The following is a 17,448-nucleotide window of genomic DNA, read 5'->3' on the forward strand; positions in this document are numbered from 1 at the left end:
ACATGTAATTTCTTGGTGGCTAAACAGCAATACATATTTTTAACTAATAAGGTCATATTAGGGGGCTCCAGGGTTGCGGGTTGGTCCCTGTGCCTTGGGGTTTCCTCTGGGTTCTCTAGTTTCCTCCCCCAGTACGAAGACATGTATTGTAGACATCTAAATTGTCTACAGTGGTTGTGTGTGTGCGGGACTGTATTCTGAGACTGGCATCTTGTTAATGGTGTACCCTGCCTCCAGGTTCCCTGTTACCTAGTAGGATAAGCGGTGCAGCGAACGGATGGAGAGATAAAGTCATATTTTATCACAGTTTCAGCACCAGGCTTATTTGGCTTGTTAATATTCCAACATACTGTATGTGTAAAGACATGGTTAATGTTTCCAGTGGTAGGATAATTAGTGGCATTTCAGAATGTTTTTTAAAGGGCGCTTATATTGTTTAAGAGGTCTAACGTCGATATACTTTGATTCAACCCCATATACGGAGTTGCCTGTAGCCTCTTTCACAGTTTTACTCCTAAATTTAATGTGAGAATTCAAGCCAAGTTGAAATACTGTGATTCTGATTCTGATTATTGCACCTGACTATTGAAAACGTACTTTTACTCAATTTATAGTACAGTGCTCCTGAATTCTCAAATTTTGATTGGTCAGAAGGTGTCGACTCATGTTCATTTCTAGTAGCAATTTACACTAAGATTTTTGGGTCACACTCCAAATAAACAGATTTAAAAAAAAACGTATGATTGTGATTAAATTTTCCATGAAGACATTTATTTATCATTTTTTGGGAGGAGTCTCTAGTTTCAGTCAGCAGCAAAGTCTTCATGAGAAAGGATTGATCCTGTGTGCTGTTTCTTGGCAACAAGACAAGCTCCATTTCCTGTTATTAACTATGAGATTGAAGAAGAAGAAGAAGAAGAAGAAGATGTAGAGAAGAAGAAGTAGAAGAAGAAGAGGAAGAAGAAAGGCTGCCCTAACATAACTGGTAACAAAAACAAACTTGTCTTATGCATTATATGTAACTATAGAAAGATAAATATACAGCATGTTATTCTTTAATGAATAAATTCTTAGTTTCATCAGATTTTAGTAGTCTACTGATTAATAAGTTAAAGATTATAGTCTTAAATACTTAAGAACTGAAACCGGCAGAGAATACCATCACACCACTGTCTTGCTGTCCTATTCACAAAGCTGCCTTTGTCAATGTAAATAATCCCATAATTCTCAAAACTCCATAAAGGTTTCAACAAACATAGTTAAGTGTGTGTGTGCATGTATGTAATGTTCATATTTACATACGTGTTATTCAGTGAACAAGTGTCTAGTTGTCTTCAGCACCTGTGCAATAACGGCATCTGATTTCCTGATATGATCTGGTGAGGTTACTGGTGCAATGATATCAGGGGGTGCTTCTGAGATAAAATGCTGGACAATGAGACAAGGTTGTTGATACACAGAATAACCTGCACCAACTAAAAAAATTTCCCATGTTTAAAAAAATAAAAATAATAAGAGTTGGTATTCTCAGACTCTGGCCTATTTTTGTAATGATGCGTTTTTGATAAAGACTGGATAATGGCGCCTACTAAATGCTGTGAATGCAAATGTAAATGAGGTGTACTGTTCAGAGAGAAGTACATGGGTTATGGACTTTTGTGTGTCAAATAACCTGCAATGTTTTGAATGAACAAACACAGTAAACACATTTCACTATGCCGCAAAATCGCCATGATGCATCGAATACATTCCCATGTTAATCACTGTGGCCTTTCTTTACCTGTAAGCTTCATATTTGACTTCTCCCAAGCACCCACATAAGGGTAAAAACAGCATGCTTCCATGAATTTCTTGCTGAGTTTAGTGAGATTGCAGTCGGATTCTCACACATTTTAATATAAACCAATGTGAAGGGAAAAAAAACATTTAATTTAAACACACAATACAGTATATTGCCAAAAGTTTTGGGACGTCTGCCTTTACATGCACACAAATTTTAATGACATCCCATTCCTAATACGTAGGGATTAATATGGAGTTGGCCCGCCCTTTGCAGCTATAACAGCTTCAACTCTTCTGAGAAGGCTTTCCACAAAGTTTTGGAGTATGTTTATGGGAATTTTTGACCATTCCACTAAAAGCACATTTGTGAGGTCAGGCACTGATGTTCGATGAGAAGGTCTAGCTCGCAGTCTCTGCTCTAATTCATCCCAAAGGTGTTCTAAGGGTTGTGGTCAGGACTCTGTCCAGTCAAGTTCCTCCACATCAAACTCTCTCATCCATCGTCTGTATGGACCTTGCTTTGTGCCCTGGTGTGCAGTCATATTGGAACAGGAAGGAGCCATCCCCAAACTGTTCCCACAAAGTTGGGAGCATGAAATTGTCCAAAATGTCTTGGTATGCTGAAGAATTAAGAGTTCCTTTCACTGGAACTAAGGGGCCCAAGCCCAACCCCTAAAAAACAACCCCACACCATAATCCCCCTTCCACTAACATTACACTTGGCACAATGCAGTCAGGCAAGTACTATTCTCCTGGCAACCACCAAACCCAGACTCGTCCAACAGATTGACATAAAGAGAAGCATGATTCATCACTCCTGAGAGCACGTCTGCTTTACACCACTGCATTCGACACTTTGCATTGCACTTGGTGATGTATGGCTTGGATGCCGCTGCTCAGCCAAGAAAACCCATTCCATGAAGCTCTCTATGGACTGTTCTTAAGCTAATCTGAAGACCACACAAAGTCTGTAGCTATTGACTCTGCAGAAAATTGGAGACTTCTGCGCACTGTGCGCCTCAGCATGCGCATGTGAGTCACGTACCATGCAAATTAGGAAGACAAAGCAATATGTAAATAAGATGCTTGTATGTACTAATTGTTCTTTTAAGTAGAAATGCCCTAAACTGAATATTCGCTAATGCAACCACACAGATAACGTGATAATTTATTGAGGAAAAACTTGTGTTTACGTTGTTTTCAAGTCTGTGTATGACTTAGCACATGCAAACCTTTACTAAATCAGGCCCTGAAGGTAACTGACTGAGAAATGGGCAAGAGTCTTAAATAATTAAGAGAATGGAAGATAAAGGTTAACTCTAATATGACTATCACAGCATGCAACATGAACAGCATGAAGTGAGGTGAAGCAACAACAAAGCATAAGCCAGGAGGAGGGAAAGAGGGAAAGAATGCAAGGAATTAATTTGTGAGAGAAAAGATGTGCAGTGTCCAGCTGTGATAGAGTCACTGGGACAGAGAGAGGAGTGCAGCGGAGAAAGTGAGATAAAGGGAAGTCTGAACAGGCTTCCTGAGGAAGAGTGCCGTGTGAGAGAGGATGATAAGGCCCTTAGGGTAACTTCGGTTTAAACTGCCACATCTGAATCAGGGCAACAGTCCAGAAAACAAAGCTAATGGAAAAAAAATTCCACCCACACAGTGAGAAAAGCTGAGATACAGAGTGTACAAAAAAAACTGTAACAGGAGCCCAACATTTCAGCATGTTGTTTTAATAAGCAGAGTGATTTGGTCTTATTGATTTACCCCAAAAAAAGCAAACAAAGCTTCGAAGGATGCTTTCTAGCATTTTTAACTAGACAGCCTGGATGTAATAACATGTACAGTCTAAAAGAAAATAGCAGAATTAATGCTGTTAAGATATGAAATGAATACAAACAAGTCTATATGAGCAGCAGCCTGAATAATCAGTTTAATGATAGCCTAAATGTCTGATAAAAAAAGTTTTTATTTATTTATTTATAATTTTATGAATGCACAAGTAATTTGTAAAATATATATATATATATATATATATATATATATATATATATATATACACATACATACAAACATTACCATTACCACAAATTATTATTATTATTATTAATATTATTATTATTATTATTATTAAGAAGAAGAAGAAATTTATAACTCATTAGTCTACATGACTTTTTTTACAAATAGGTCAAATACATTTTTATTCGGGTTTTCTATAAACGTCAACATGGTTAAAAAATGCCTATTTTCTAACAGCAGACCTGAAAACTACACCATTTTACAGTATACTACATATTTATGCCAGGTTAAATATTTCTTATTGTTTGGATTATAATGCGTATGAAAATATCTTCGCAATTAAATTAGAGAGTATATCTAGCTGAGTTTCCTATCAGACCCACTGCCTCGCTTCATAAATCCAATCAATTTTGAAATCTGATCAAATCTCTACAATCTTATCTTTATGTTCTTGGAGAGTAGAGGCACTATCACCTTATGATTCATGTTGGACCTCAACACTTGGCTGGTGTATGTGTTCTTGATTTTGCTTGACTGCTGCATAACAGCAGGAGCTTATACCGATTTTGGGGTATTTTGAAATGTTATAAGAGGTTTTTTTCATATAACTACTCCTTAAATATACCAGCAGCAGTAGATATAAAGATATACAAAACATTCCATTTAGATGAACATGAACTCATAATTCCTGGCTGCAGATTTATTCATTTATTCCTGCTTTTTAATAATACTCTCCATTTTCCCGACCACAAAAGACTTCTCCAGCTGTTCATCAGTTATCTCTTTATTCTCATGCTGTGTTTAGGGGAAAATGAAAATATAAGCACAGCACTCTCCAGTATGCCACATCATCATCAGCCTGACGAAGATGCCCGAGGGGAGACTGCTGTTTGTCTTAGTGTGTGGTTATGTTTCTACGTATGTATCAGTGATGGGATTTTCCCATAGGAAAAAGCTATTCGGATGTATGTCTAATTGGCATGGAGACACACACACACACACTTTAAGACGTCTAATGATCATAATTATTGCAGAATAAAATGCAGTGATGCCAATTCAGAAACCATATGTTCGAGCAAAATGTAACAGTAGATACAACCAAACATAATTAACAAATAAAGCAAATTTACTTTGAGTGGTTAAATCTCTGACATGCATCAAAAATGAGCTGGTCCTTATATAGTATTACTATTGCTATTGCTACTTACAGAATTGTTGTTATTATTATGTCACAGCATCCCAGGACAGGAGAGGTCTACACCTGACTTCCAGGATAGGTAACTTCCTGTTTTTAAAATATATCAGGTCTTTTGCTCTGTTGCAAAGTCGTGCAATCCCAGAGCTTGCAAAAGTTCTGAGCTATGTTTACTTTGACTGTTATTAACAGGTTTTGCTCAGAGAATGTTTACTCTTTGGATTTGCCCTCCTTCTGAAAATACCTGTCTGTTTAACCCCTTCTATCATCATGAACAAGAGTTGTCTCTGTAAGGACACTTTATCTTAAACTCAGTGGAACAATGGCATCAATCAACACCAGTGAAGACTTGTTTTTCTATTAGATGACACTATCAAATACATGAGCAGTTCACGATCAACAACACACACACAGTCAACTGGCTTCACACGGTCAGGGGTCAAGACACAAGCAGACCGAACCCCGGAAGTTTAACCCACGGGATATGGAACATCTGATATCTTCTGCATATTTTATAACCACAACCTTCAGAAGGCTGAAGGCAACAATCTGATTTATACTTCTATTAAATGTACATCTGTGCAAGAAAACACAGAGACACAATGACCAATTCATAGAAAGATATAGTTTCTAGACTGGAAACGGTTCTCCATGAAGAAGATTTCTGTCACTGGTCATCTGCCATGCCAATCAAATGACCTCTTCCTGTGACAGCAGCTGGTTTTCAGCATATTTAATGTATTAGGCTCTCTAATGAAGCTAAAGGTCTGGCTTGTGAGAAACTTATGGTGCTCAGACCAAAAAAACAGCCTTAAGCATCATTCAAAAATGAAATCATTCGAACACCGGCATCGTTTTTCATTTGTAGCTAATTGACTGCCCTCATTAGTTTGTTAAATGAGCTATCCCGAAGAAAACAAACATCCCTTTAGGAACAAGGAATACTTAACATATTAAAATATACAGTAAGTAATAAGTATATCACAGGAGTCCATGCTGTTTTGCTCGCTTATCCACAGGTGTTATACCGCATGCAGATGTAATGTACATTACTGTACATTAGTACTGAGCCGTAGTGAGCTAAATGGGGGATGTGGTAGCTTAGTGGTTAAGGCGTTGGACCACTGATCAGAAGGTTGTCAGTTCGAAGCAGTTCTGGATAAGAGTGTCTGCCGAATGCTAGAAGCAAGTAGCCTGATTCTGGCTGCAGGAGTCATTGGATCAGTTGATTCTGACATGTGATCATACTGGGATATGTATGAGGGTTTAAACATTACATAACCATTCTGTATTTTCTTTCTCATACCTATTTTTCACGATTACAAGTTCAGGAAGATCAGATAGAAATTCCACCCAAATGAGACGTTTAATAAACTGATGAAAACAGTGAAGTTAGTCTGCTGTGTACTATGTGTTCACACTATCTAACAATCATCAATGTTTCTAAGGGACGCTGCACATGGCAGACCATTATTTAGAGATTAATATAGCATAACTGGGCTGTACGGCATGCAGCTTAGCATAAGTCTCCAAGTGTTCTGACTTTAGCCAAACAAGCAAACCAAAGACACACCAAAACCTTATCTGTACTTAACATCTTTAGGGAAATTCCCTTTGTTTGCTTTGTGCAAATAGCAATACTCCCATGTTGCTGAATGTTTGAAAATCACATACAATTTCTGCACTTTGTATTTGACCGTTTAAAGCATCCCACATGGCAAAATGTGCGTTTGCTTTCTCCGGTTTGATTTATTTATATGAGAAATGAAAACGTGTACAAAATGATAGACTGCACATGGAGAAATGGTAAAGGCACAGATGCAGCCTTTTGTGTTCGAGAAGTTTAATGAATGGTACACAAAATGAGACGGATCAAAATAAACTAACATTTTGGAATATAAAACCCACATAAAGATGTGGAATGTGTAGAGTAAGGAAAATAAACAGATCATTAAAAAGAAAAGAAAAGAATTTTGCCAGATGTGTGATTGAGGCAAAATCCTGACCAGCTTTTACTGTAATGAACTTCATCTCTGTCATCATTCACAGTTATGCACCAGTAAGGTAGCTGTGCTTAAAACTAATACAGTAGTTATACAAATATAATAAATATATACACTATACAGCCAAAAGTATGTGGACACCTCACGATCATATCCATATCTGCTTATTGAAAATCATATTCCAGATTTTGTCCCCTTTTCCCATATAATAAGCTCCACTCTTCTGGGAAGGCCACAAGAGCATTAGTGAGTTTTGGCACTTATGTCGTGCCAGGAGACCCGGGGCACAGTTGGCATTCCAATTCATCCAAAAGGTGTTTATATACTTTTGGCCATATAGTGTACAGTCATGGAAAAGAGCACACCCTCCTTTAAGAGTACATCCTCCTTCACTTCTAGGTCTTTATTTATCAGGGCCTGAATAACATAACAGTCCCATATTGAGATATTATGTTGAAATAAGTACCCTAAAGTGATACCATGAACAATTTTTTCCAAGTAATATTGTCCACAACTCCTTGCACTAGGAAGGAGGAGTATAGTGACGTTTTGCAGAATTCAACCATAGCAGACATGTGGAAAAATAAACCAAGTGATTGTTAAATTAAATGATTATAAAGTATAATTCATAAGGAATAATAAAGAAAAGATGAAATGCATCAACATTCTCTTCCTGTACATGACATTCCCAGTATTTGCAGTACTTATCTCTTTCCATCTATCCCTATCTTCTGCATCCTCAACACTTGAACCCACTAGCTCCATATCCTCATTTATTACATCCATATACTTCCTCTTTGCCTGGCAGCTCCATGTCCAACATTCTCCTACCAATATACTCACTCTCCCTCCTCTGAACATGTCCAAACCATCTTAATCTGACCTCCCTAACTTTGTCCCCCAAACGTCCAACATGAGCCGTCCCTCTGATGTACTCCTTCCTAATCCTGTCCAACCGTGTCACTCCCAAAGAGAACCTCAACATCTTCAGCTCTGCTACCTCCAGCTCTGACTCCTGTCTCTTCAGTGACACTGTCTCTAAACCATACAGCATGGCCACTGTCTTGTACACCTTTCCCTTGATTCTCGCTGATATTTTTCTATCACACGAATTGGGATGCAGTACAACATTCAGAAATCAGGTAGGCAAAAATAAGTACACCCTTCCTACTTCCACAATCCTTAAGAGATTAATTAGCCGCCAGCTGCTGCTAATGAAATGCACAAGATTTGTTAATAATCAGGAACTGTGAGTGTACTGTATAACAGTATAGTAGAAAATGTCAAATGCTCACCAAACAGAGAGTTTTAAGCAACATTCATAAATCTGTTTTAGATTCTGATTCGTTTCACTAAAACCTGCACAACCATCCTGTAACCGGTGATCATTAAAAATAAACAAATAAATCCTAAAACCTGAGTGTAATTTCTTATTTAGTCTAGTTCAATAAGGAGAGGGAATGGTTGAAAAATGAACACAACAACCTTGAAGAATTCAAACAGATCATTTTAAAAAGCCAACATGAAAGGACAACGGTCAACGAGAAAGATGAGAAACTGAAGAAAAGTCTTGACCCCCTTTACCATGCATTTCAGTTATGTGCCAGTGAGGTAATGTATGCATAATACAGACTATATACTGTAGGAAGACATGTAGAAAAAAAGCAATGGACCCAAAGATATGAATGACAAGCCTACGTTGCTGTTTATGATGTGGTCAGTGATTGTGTTTCTGTAAACCCTTCTTGTTTTATGAGAAATGCTGACCTTGCACACTTCACAAGACCTGGAAATATTCTTTCCTCTCAGTTCTGTTTTTATAACAAAAGAAAAACTTCTGCTTCCACTGGGGGCCATTAGTTTACGGTAAGGCATACTGCTAAGGAAACAGGTGAGTGATGATATAAAGAATATGGTTTCTGTAACAGTGTTGTCGATACCTGTCTCTAAAGCCGTGACAAATATTTCTCATAAACCTTGCACTGAAACAATGGCAGGTAATTTATACGTTAATATTCCAAGTGATTTCCTCAAGTCCTCTGGGGGTAAAGGGTCTTTCTCTAAATAATGACATTTCATTCCACAAATAGAAATATAAAAAGATATATATAGACGGCATGGACCTCTGAGGGTGTGCTGGCACCAAGACCTTAGTAGCAGATCCTTTAAGTCCAGTAACTATTGAGTTGGGTATACCATGGGTCAGACATGTCTAAGCCAAGGAAGTGAAGTCCAGTACAGCTCTTTTATCTTGCTGAAAGAAATCACTGCCACTAGGGAATACCGTTGCCATGAAGGGGTGTACTTGATCTGCAACAATGTTCAGGAAGGTGTCAAAATAACATGCACAGAAATGCCAGGACCCAAGATTTCCCAGCATCACACTGCCTCCCTCAGCTTGCCTTCTTCCCATAGTGCATCCCGATGCCACCTTGCTCTACACTGGCTCTTCTGTGGGACCGGAGCAGATGGGCTAGTCTGCACTTCCCATGCAAATCATTGATCCTTGGGTGCCCATGACCCTGTTGCCGGTCCACCGGTTGTCCTTTCTTGGACCTTTTGGTAGGTACTAACCACTACATACTGGGAACAACCCCACAAGACCTGCTGTTTTCGAGATGCTCTGACTCAGTGGTCTAGCCATCACAGTTTGCCCAAATGTCAAAGTCATTCAGATCTCTATGCTTGCTCATTTTCCCTGCTTCCAACACATCAGTTTTGAGACTAATAACTTCAACATTTAAGATTAAAAAACCAAGCTGAATTGTCACTGCTTTTCTCAAATTCTTAGATGTTCTGCAGTCATGTGGTAGTTCCCTCACTAGATCCATAAAGATAATATTAGCTTTATTGGTCAAAGGGGGAAATGCAATAAGAGCAAACAGAGATCTATTGGAGCAGGAATCACACCTCCCCATGTTTGCACTGTGAATATTTTCAGTGGAGGAGGTTGCTAATTTTACATCAAATTGGGAACGTTAAAATAAATAACCTGTTGCAACCAAGATCTTGGTTTATAGAAAATAATAAGAATATATTTGTGCAAAACAAAGGCAAAGGGTGAATGCAGACAGTGTGTCTATGAAATACAGAACTATTTAAAGATATATTGCAGCTCGGGAGAGAGTAAGGAGGATTATGGAGTGGATCATTTCTGTACATCAGTTATGCATGTGTACCACAGTGACCTTGTTTCCCACGCAAAAAGGCTGAGAAAAAGAAAAATACGTCTCGCTTTTCTGAATTTATCTGGGCTAGTCTCACATCTTTTCCTGTTCGATTTTGAGATGTATTTGAGCGGGACAGTTTGCTGAAACCTGGCAACAGTGGTTAATTATTTAGCCTTGTTACCTGTGGAGAATCAAAGCAGATAAATATTAGTGTTCATCTTTATGTGTAATATATTGATGCCCCATGCCTCACAGCTCCATGACTCAGAGGAATGAAGACCAAGAATGTTAGTTAGCTCTTCAAGAAAGCACAATATAGAGCAATATAGTTATTCAAGCCAAGCAGATGCTGTATTTCTTAGTATAAAGATTAAAAAAATCAAACAAATTTCCACAAACAGCAAACTAGAAGCTAGATTATTCTAACTAAATGCTCTTAATCAAGAGACAAAGATGTTTAAATGTACTTTGTGGTACATTTTCTCACTTATTCGGTACATCTTTGTTTCCAAAGTAATGGCAGGCTGCAGTAACACACTAAATATTGTGTATGCATCTGCTAAAAAGCCTGTAACTCAGCCCCAAATTCAGATCTACAAATAATATCGTAGCTAGAAGAACCTTTTTTTTTCCTTGTTTAAGCAACATTCTGAGCTGTTCCAGTCAAACGAATGGCAACGCCAATGGGTTATTTGTGAAACTGATGTGGTGTACTGCTTAAAAAAATGTAAAAAATTAAAATAAAAAGAAATTAAAAAAGAATTAAAAAATTCACCTCCAGTTTTTTACTCTTTTTAGTTCAGTAGAATCGACAAACACCTCAACCTTGGAAATTCTCATGCAGAGAGCTTAAGGCTTGAGAGATGTATTGAATGTTCCACATATTTCGAATAGGAAATTCTCTCTCTGTGGGCTCTACGTTCTGCCTTCCTTCATTCCTCTGGCAGAAAAACAATACTGCACTCCCATCCCTCTTTCATCTGCCATCTACTTTTTTGGCTTTTTTTTATGGTTATCTGAATTTTTCCGACAGAGAAGCCTCCGACGGTGAATCTCTCGACCCTTTAGATCTCCCAGACAGGAGAATGTTTAAGAGGTAGCAGCTGCAGGAAAACTGCATTCCTTTAATGTAATTTTTTTCCCCTCACCTGGCACCATTTTAACTTGAACTTGGGTCAGGCTAGCTTTTATCAGACACGTGTGCATTTCTATGGAATCTGATTTGATAAGGTGCAGAGTTTTAAGAGATAATATTTGGGATAATTCCTCAGAGATGGCATGCTGTTTATCTGAGAAAAAACCTTGCACAAAATGGTGAATGAGACGCTTCACTGGGTGAGACACTTCATGAAGACTTTTCTTGTCATGAATGATACTTTCTACAGCTTTGGGGGGAAAATAAAAATAAAACAATTGGTTAAAAAGCACTTCATTTCAAGTAAAGTTAATTATTATTATCTTTTTGGGAGTATTTGCGATGTGTTTAGAAATTTTTTATTATGAATCATAAAAAAATGGAAATACAATAGAACAGCATGTATGTGATATGTTAAATCTCCAAGGTCTCTAGGGAGTCATGGGCAAGTTTCTTGTCCATTTCCACTGTGAAGTGAGCAATATATTATGAAGGACAAGGCCAGCTTTGCTAAATCATGCTCAAGTCATGTTTCATGGAAGAGGACAATAAAATGAGACATGCAGCTTAGATTCGATCAACATGCCATATATTCAAGCTGCATAAATGACAATAATCTGTGAAATAATAGGTAACATACTAAAAGCCACAACCAGAGTGATTACGCATTATAATTAATTAATAAAATACAGCTTTAGTTTTATTTAGAGTTGGCTTGTGCAGGTTTTCTTTAGTTCATTAGGTTATTCATTTTATTCTCATTTAATTTAATCAATGTCTAGTTCCAATTTTGGAAAAACATATTCTTGCTTATTTTTAGCCCTTTGTTTTATTTTCTTTCAATCGTATTTTATTAGCCCATTTTCATTTTTGTGGGTTTATTAGCTTCATTTTATTCAGTCATATCCCTGTATAATTATTTGCTGTGCAAATTCATTCTGTCTGTATAGCACTTTGGCAGGCCGTGTGGTGTTTTAAATGTGCTTTATAAATAAAATGGACTTGAATTATGTTGGTGTTTAAGCCAGGGACTGGTTTTTAAGAATCACAAAATAGTCATAAGGACTGATTATCTCTGACCACATTTCGTTAATCTCAAAAGCAAGAAACAACTGACTATCAGGGTCATTTACAAATCAGATGTTGCTGAATGAAATACAATACTGAAATTTATTTAAGCGGGTAGCTGTCATAATCACAGTCAAATGATAGAATATGTCACAATTTAGGCATCTGAAATCCGTCCACTTTTATTAGCTCCATTTAGTATACAACAATTTTTTTTATTTCACACTATAAGACATTTCCAGATGGATAAACTTAGAAACAAAAGTTTATCGGCTGCCTTAAAAACCTGAATAAACTCAACAGGAAGTCAAGAGAATAGATTATTTTAAGTTTTGGCTTTGAAAATGTATAAACTTGAGTACAATACCACACGTATCTTAATCGGGCTATCAGGCTCTTTAAAACTTATGGAAGGAGTCTCCAGTTTTCTGGACACTGGATTTGGATGTGTTTTTGCATTAACTTATAGAGAGATGAGAGAGAGAGAGAGAGAGAGAGAGAGAGAGAGAGAGAGAAGCTGGTGAGGAAACAGTTGTATATTTTTGTTATAACTTGTGTCATGGTCATTCTACACCAACTCTCAACCATAAAAAACATTTATTTCTTAAAAAATGGAATTGTTACTGTAATATCAGAGGAAGAAATAATTTTGTTAACACCTTGCTATGGTAAAAAATACTACATTATATTGCCGATGCTCACTCCTTACCAAATGTCATATTTATATATTTAAGGTTTTTAAATGTATTCACATTGCTGAAGGTGAAATATAACTCTACTTGTTATAACGAAATGGTCAGATAGTTACAATGGAATAAAATTTGTTTTTAGTTGTTGTGGATCTCACACAAGAACATCTGACTCACAGTCAAGGTCAGAACTGTGGACAACAGAGACACAAATTGTTTTGGCCAAACTCCATAACTTTCCAAGCAGTACTTAAATAATTATTTAATTCTGAGGTCTGAATATCTATGTGGGCAACTTAAGGCAATGTGAGAAACAAATGTACAATAAAATCTCTCCAAAACGAAGTGTGGGTTGTGATTTCTCCTGCAGTTAAATGGTTAGGAAATTGGGGTCTTTGGGTTGTTTTTTTTTTCCCCTGGTAGGCCACTTGCTTTCATTGCTTTAGCAACATTCACCAGTATTAAAGTACGAAGTAAAAATAGAAAGCAACAAAAAACAATGTGATGGAACAACGCTTTTGCTCAGATGGTGAACAACAACAAAAAGGTTTCTATTTAAAAAGGAGGCTACCAAACACACGACGTGAAGAAAAACACGCGTTCATTCTTTCGCAGATGAGTTTCAGCTGCAGCGTTTAGGAAAGAAAACTGACAAATAATATCCTGACATTACCATAATAAATGTAAATAAAGCTGATGTAAAAAAAAAATAAATAAATAAAATAAAATAAAATACATCCCTCTTTTGACTTTAGTTGAAATTTAAAGCACGGAATATGTATACATTTTTGTATATTTTAAGAACTTTTTAAAAAAATATGGGATTAATTTGGACATTTCCAGATGCCAAGAGTTAAACTGTTTGGATTTCAGGAAGGTAAGAGCTGTGTGTTTAACTGCAGGGGTGCCAGAAAATCCTAGCAAAGCAGACATGAGAGGAATGCTCAGTGCTAACAGCATGAATGATAAAACGTACTGGTTAAACAAATATTTAAACGTAATAAGCAGAAACAGTTGCATTTATAAGCAAAGCGGCTGTGTGTATATGTTTACTTTATGAAATTTTTACAATATTAACACACACACACTTTAATAGGAACACCTGTACAAATGTACATTCGTGTATCATAAATATCCAGTCAGCCAATCATGTGGCCGCAACACAAAGCATGCAGACACAGGTCGAGGTTTAATGTTAATGTTAATGAGATCTAAGATCAAAATAATGGGAAAGTGTGTAAAATCTTTGCGACTTTAACCATGGCAATGGTTGCTGGTGCCAGAAAGGCTGATCTGAGCACTTAATACACTGTCCTCACCTAGGAGAGTCACGCATAAATCTTTCGCCTTTAACTAAAGATTTCCGTGGAGAGGAACATCAATGACTGTGACATATTTTGTTACATATTTGTTTTGGCTCAAGTGGTTAAGGCTCTGGATCATTGACCGGAAGATCAGGGGTTCAAGCCCCAGCACTGTCAAGTTGACACTCTTAACCCTCTCTGCTCCAGGGGTGCTTTATCATGGCTGACCCTGTGTTCTGACCCCAACCTCCAAGGATGCGAAGAAAGTATTTCACTGTGCTGTAATGTATATGTGACAAATAAAGGCTATTCCTATTTCTAGGATACACACATCCTCTCCTAGGATTTTCACACACAACACTCTATAAAGATTACAAAGAATGGTGCGAGAAACAAAAACACCCTGTGAGCAGAGGGTCTGCAGGTTAAAACACCTTGTTGATGAGATCTGGGGGATGTGGTAGCTTAGTGGTTAAGGTGTTGGGCAAGCAGCTGCCACTGCTGGGCCCCTGAGCAAGACCCTTAACCCTCAATTGCTCAGTTGTATTAAAAATATGAGATAAAATGGAAGTCGGTCTAGCTGGACGTCTGCGAAATGATCGAAATGATTGAATGACTGAACTGGTCTGACGGGACATGAATTCTACAGTAACTCAGACTCACCAAAACTGGACAGTTTGAAGAAAAGATTGATTTTTTTTTAAATATTTGGGTGATTCTGTGCTTCAGAATCCTGTTCTTAGCAGAGTGAAGTGGAACCTGATGTGGTCTTCTACATTTGTAGCCCATCAACCCTAAACAGATGCCCACTACAGTTCTAAAGAGTGATTATTTGTGTTACTGTGTTGGTTCTGGTAGTTCAAACCAATCCTCTGACCTGTCTTATCAAGGGGTTCCCCTACAGAACTGTCACTCTATTTATTTATTTATTTATTGGTTTTTCACATCATTCTGTGTAAAATCTAGAGACTGTTCTGTGTGAAAGTTCCCAGATCAACAGTTTCTGAAATTCTCAAACCAGCCCATCTGGTACTAATATCCATGCCACGATCAGAGTCAGAGAGATCACATATTTTCTGCATTCTAATGTTTGACGTGATTATTACCTGAAGCTCTTGCATGATTTTTTTTTTTTTTGTGTGTGTATTGCAACTGCTGGACGATTGGCTGATTAGATAGCTGCATGTGCATAGGTGATCCTAATAAAGTGGACATCATGCTGTATGCATGTCCTTCCAGCTGTATCAGTTCTATGTTTTTACACTATCATTCCTGACCTTAACATCAAACATAGAAAATCAAACTTCTTCTCTGGCCAAAATAATTCAAATTACGATATAATTTGTTGTTTATACTAGAAAAGATCGAAACAAGCTAAACCACAGAAAGTGATCACATGATACAGTGAAATGCATTAAAGTAGGTTGACTCTGGAGGGTGTGATTTTGCAGAGAATGTAAAAGGAAGCTACTTTAGCTAGATACCTTTTTCCAGATGTGTGACAAGGAACAGTAATAGCACAATGAGAAAATAGCCTAGATAAATTTCATCTAAAGTTGATGCGAAGCAAAAGTAACCTCAACCAGAATCCTCTACCACATCCTTTTCTATTTACGGAACTTTTTCCCCCCAGTCAAATTTTATTTGGCCATACTTCTTCTTTATGTGAAAAAGCAGAAAAGCTTTCGGGTGCTTCCTGTATCACCGTAGCAAGGGGTCAAGTATCATAAATGCTAAGGCTACACTTATGTAGATGTTGGCACCTCTGTACCTGGTACTGTATAACCTATGTGATGGAAGATAGTATAAAGCTTGTTGTTTGATTCAAAATGACTGATTTGTTGTGGAGATGTTCTTCTTTCCTCAAAATCAACTTAGAGTTATGGTCTACACCAGTGGTTTTCAATCCTTGCCTTGGTGTGTGCTTTGCACATTTTGGTGTTTTCCCTGCATCCATCTCAGCAGATTGAACTTCACTAAAAATAAGATTTACATCAGCAAGATTTAAAAAAAAATCCAAGCACATCTGCAGTTGAGACCAATTATAAACTTGAGTGATGTTGAGGATGAGGTGCTTTCACATAGTGGTAAGATTAATATTCATAGTAAAGTGCATCCTCAACACTTACACCCACGAGCTTATATTACATCCATATACCTCTTCTTTGGCCTTCCTCTTTTCCTCCTGCCTGTCAGCTCCATGTCCAACATTCTCATACCAATATACTCACTGTCCCTCCTCTGAACATCTCCAAACCATCTTAATCTGGCCTCCCTAACTTTGTCCCCCAAACATCCAACATGAGCCGTCCCTCTGATGTACTCGAGAACCTCAACATCTTCAGCTCTGCTACCTCCAGCTTTGACTCCTGTCTCTTCCTCAGTGACACTGTCTCTAAACCATACAGCATGGCCGGTCTCACCAACATCTTGTACACCTTCCCCTTGATTCTCGCTGAAATTTTTCCATCACATCCCTACTGTCTAGCGTATCATTTTTTATTTAATTATCAAAAATATAAGCCTTTTCCCATCCAATGACAAATAACGTCAAATACACATATTGTAATGTTGTCGGATTTAGTAGAATATGGTGAATTATTTAAATGTTAAAAAAATAAATCGTCTGGGAATAATTTAGAAGATATTTTTAAGATGCCTTGTCTGCCAGTGATCAGCCATCTTGGAAATTTTTTCCTCATCTAGCATCAGCTCCTGGTAGACTCTGTAGCTATGTAATCAAATCTGTGAGCGCTGAATGCATAAAGTGTTCAATATTCCATAATTTATTTTCATGGTTGAATATTTGCATCATCCAGGTATTTAAAGTGCACTTCGGTTAAGTAATGTGAACACACAGCTCACACTATTTATACCACAAAATGGAGTAGAATAGTGTATTAGAATGAGATTTGGAAACCAGGTATAGAAACCAGTACTGTGGTGTTAATTAGGAAACAAGTGACCAATTTCGTGTGACAGGACCGTGTGAGGTGCCGGGGCTGATGGGTAGTGTAGTTCTTCAGTTTAAATAAGCACTACAAGGCTGAGAAAGTGAACTACGAGGCTGAGTAAATGACCTGCAA

General features: G+C 37.5%; 1 protein-coding gene and 1 pseudogene across 2 annotated transcripts in view; one reads left to right on the forward strand and one right to left on the reverse strand.

Annotated features, from left to right (window-relative positions):
- The window catches only part of kank4 (KN motif and ankyrin repeat domains 4), a 60,185-nt gene that overhangs the window by 30,116 nt on the left and 12,621 nt on the right, over positions 1 to 17,448 (reverse strand). The gene's annotated exons all lie outside the window — the stretch shown is intronic.
- LOC131362313 (U5 spliceosomal RNA) lies at positions 14,363 to 14,484 on the forward strand (annotated as a pseudogene).

Source organism: Hemibagrus wyckioides, linkage group LG11 (genome assembly GCF_019097595.1).
Source record: "Hemibagrus wyckioides isolate EC202008001 linkage group LG11, SWU_Hwy_1.0, whole genome shotgun sequence".
NCBI lineage: Eukaryota > Metazoa > Chordata > Actinopteri > Siluriformes > Bagridae > Hemibagrus > Hemibagrus wyckioides.